This window comes from Aptenodytes forsteri, unplaced genomic scaffold, assembly GCF_000699145.1.
Source record: "Aptenodytes forsteri isolate BGI_AS27 unplaced genomic scaffold, ASM69914v1 Scaffold568, whole genome shotgun sequence".
Taxonomy (NCBI): Eukaryota; Metazoa; Chordata; class Aves; order Sphenisciformes; family Spheniscidae; genus Aptenodytes; species Aptenodytes forsteri.
Genome location: NW_008796039.1, coordinates 385,362 through 388,765, shown reverse-complemented (window position 1 = coordinate 388,765; position 3,404 = coordinate 385,362). Strand labels below are relative to the sequence as shown.

The 3,404-nt window shown below is 38.4% G+C and overlaps 1 protein-coding gene across 1 annotated transcript in view; it reads left to right on the top strand.

Annotated features, from left to right (window-relative positions):
- Positions 1–3,404, top strand: part of NTS (neurotensin) — a 14,227-nt gene that overhangs the window by 373 nt on the left and 10,450 nt on the right. The window lies entirely within an intron of this gene.

The window sequence follows — 3,404 nt, the reverse complement described above, 5'->3', positions numbered from 1 at the left end:
CCTGCCGGTGGGCACCGAGCCGCTCCCGGAGCCTCCGGAGGGACCTAAAGGAAGGAGGTGAAGTCGCTTCGGGCTAGCGCGGTACCCAGTGGGCGCCAAGGAGCTGGCCCTGATAACGGGCTCTGGCCAGCATCGTTTTTTCTGTCGCTCCCTTAACTTTCTCCCTTCATAGAAACCATTCCTCCTCACACCGTCCATACCATGGCAGTTGGTGTAGACTAGTCGTTGGAAGCGTACATCAGTGTAGACCATCTGCTTGATTATGTTGCCTCATTTGTGATTTATTGAACACAATGTATTTCCAAACTATCATAGAAATTATAATTTCTGCAACTCATATGGGTAGCTGCCATAATCCAAATCAACATGAATATATATGCACTTTAGTCACTTTTTAGTGACAGAAATAAAATTTTAGTATTCTGGGGAACAAATGCTAGCAACTGATTTGAAATTATGACAAAAAATGCTGAATCAGATGCAGGTCACACAATAGAAAGGTTAATGTAAGTGCATTTCTACTCCAAAAGCAATTGCTTTAGAAACCTAAAAAAAGAGGACCACATATTAAAACGCATTGCCTGCTCCTTTGGAAAATGACACAGCTAAGTGTGTGTCAGTTATGCCCTAAGTTTATGACCAAAGATAGGTATTTGGTCATAAATCACTGGCGATTAAACAGGTGTACACACACAGACATGAAGCAGAATAGGCTTCAAAATCCAATCTTAACTAACTTGCAAATTAATTTTTAACTCCACAAAATTTAAAAAGAAAATTTACAAGTAGCTTCGTTTTTCAGCTTCAGTATTCAGGAGGACTCAGAATTTGTAATTCTCACTTTAGATGAAAGTTTCGAATTTGTATTCTTCTGCAGAAGAAAAATGTAACACATGTAATACCTGCATTTTATCACAGTTTAAACATAATAATTCTGTATATTGTAGAGAACTGGTGATCTTAGTGACAAGGCTTAATATTTTTTTTCTCCCCATATATTTGAAGCTTTTTAAACAAATACCTGACTAGTATTTTCAGTGAGGCAGTTTTTAATTCAACTGTTTGTAGAGCCTGAATGAAAGCCCACTAAAGAAAAAAATTTGGTGGAAATTAAAATAGGCTCATAAAAAAAACCCCAGAAACAAAATTGTATGTGTAACTGACATGATGGTTTATTTGCTTGAAAATGTGAAATTATATTTAAATGAGAAATGCCATGGAGAAGCTTATGTTTTAACTAATATGGACAGTTATGTCATAAAGAAAATGATCATTCATTTTAATTTTCTTTTGAAAATGTTTCCCCTCAGGGGAAAGTGTGTGCCTGTAGAATGTAACTATTCCTGTAGAATTTGAATATATGAATAGAAGCTATATTTCTTGTCAATAAGAAGTGAATCAAGAGGACATCAAACTGTGTGAATTTCCCTCTGATTTGAACAGTAACATTTAACCAGACTTTTTACACATTGCTCTCTCAGAGTCTGCTCTTTTTATGCTTTTACTCCTCATCTGTGTCTTTCACTCCTGAATTACCTGGACGTGCTCCCTTCTCCTCCTCCAAGCCTGGCTTTATTCTTCACTTGAGGAATCTTGACCAGGCTCCTGAATAATGTCCTCCAGACTTCTTTTCTCAATCAAAATGTTTCTTAATACCTACCTATCTTCCACGACTGCAGCTATCTTCCAGCCTTGACGGTGTGGAAGCTATCTTCCATCCTTTATAGATTATAAAAACCAGGTGCTAACCAGACACACTCCTTTCATTGTCCTCAGCTGGTATGACCCAAGACACCGCAAATCATGATGCTGTCACACCTGTGCCGCTCACCCATTCACAAGAGCTGCTGCTGTCGTTAGTAGAAATTCAGCTGAGGTGATCTTGTGCTGCCAGCAGAACTTTGGCCAATGGTAAAGCAGTTAAGAGATTAGGTAACACTGACAACCAGTAGTGCTGGAAGGGATGGAAGGCATTAGGTTGGAGATTAGTTGCTAGTGACTTGCTGTAATACTGATCTACAAACCAGTCTTATTTAATATTTTCAATAACAACTTCAATGCAAGAAGTAAGAATGAATGAATGTAGTGTGCTGGTAATGCAAAGGTGAACAGGGCATCACTACAGAGGAAGGTCAGCATAACACAACAGAAGTTTTTGATGACCTGAATAATAGAAACGAGAAGCAGTGCAACAGTACAAAATGCAATAGCTTAGGAGATAATAGAAGTTCCTATTAAAAACTCCTTTTAACAGAAGAACAGCTGTTGGAAACATCTGAGGAGATAAAAGACTTGGTCATATTATCTGACCTCATTTTAGATACTGAAGTTTTTCAGCCATGAAAGACAAACAAAATAAAAAAATGTGTGAGAGGGCTACTTCCTGTAGCTAATGGTAAGCATTAAGGTAGTTAAGTACTGAGGCTTCTGATCCAAACTGTACTATGCTGTGCTGTTTTGAGATCACATCAGGCACAGAGGAGGGCCACTCTGAGGAGTTAGGCAATACAAGGCTATTAACAAGAAAGGAGAATAGATGAGAGCCTAATAGCTCTGGGCATAGCCTTTCAGTGGAGTATTTATGGGATTTCCAGGGGAATGGTTTATGTCCAAAAGGCACAGTGATCTTGCATTTGTTTGCTAATCACCATGTGAGCACACCCTAAAAATCTAAGCTGGGAAGGGCTGTGATTGCTCTCAAAAAATACATGAGTAAATATTACAAATAGAAAGGTATCATTTATAGTGAAGGAAGTTATATACAAACCATTAATAAATTTGTAATTAGAAATAAATTAGGCTTGAAATTAGAAGAAGGCAAATAACCAAGGTAGTTTGGAAGAATTCCCCAAACAAGAAACACAGTAGTGGTGGTGGTGAGTTCTTGTTATTAAGATTGAACATGATCGATTTTTAAGAGCATTATAATAGTTGGCTTCCTGTGCTAGCAGAAATCTATGACATACTAGCACATATTTGTATAAAAGGTCCCTTACAGTCTCATGTTCTGTGAAAGGTAGTGACACAACATGGTGATGATCCCTGAAATGAAGGCATAGGCAGAATCTATCCACAGATTGTGTGGTGGGGTGTTACATGCCAACAGCATTGCTAATTTTAATGAAAGTGAGATATGACTTATGTGAATATGGAATAGATTTTGGTTTAATTTGGTTTTAAATATAAGTAAGTATATTGTTTGGCTTTGGACTGCTGGTATTCCAGGAAAGCTAAAAGCCATGTGGAACTCTGTTTCATAGAATCATAGAATAGTTTGGGTTGGAAGGGACCCTTAAAGGTCATCTGCCCATGGGCAGGGACATCTTCAACTAGATCAGGTTGCTCAGAGCCCTGTCCAACCTCACCTTGAATGTTTCCAGGGATGGGGCATCCACCACCTCTCT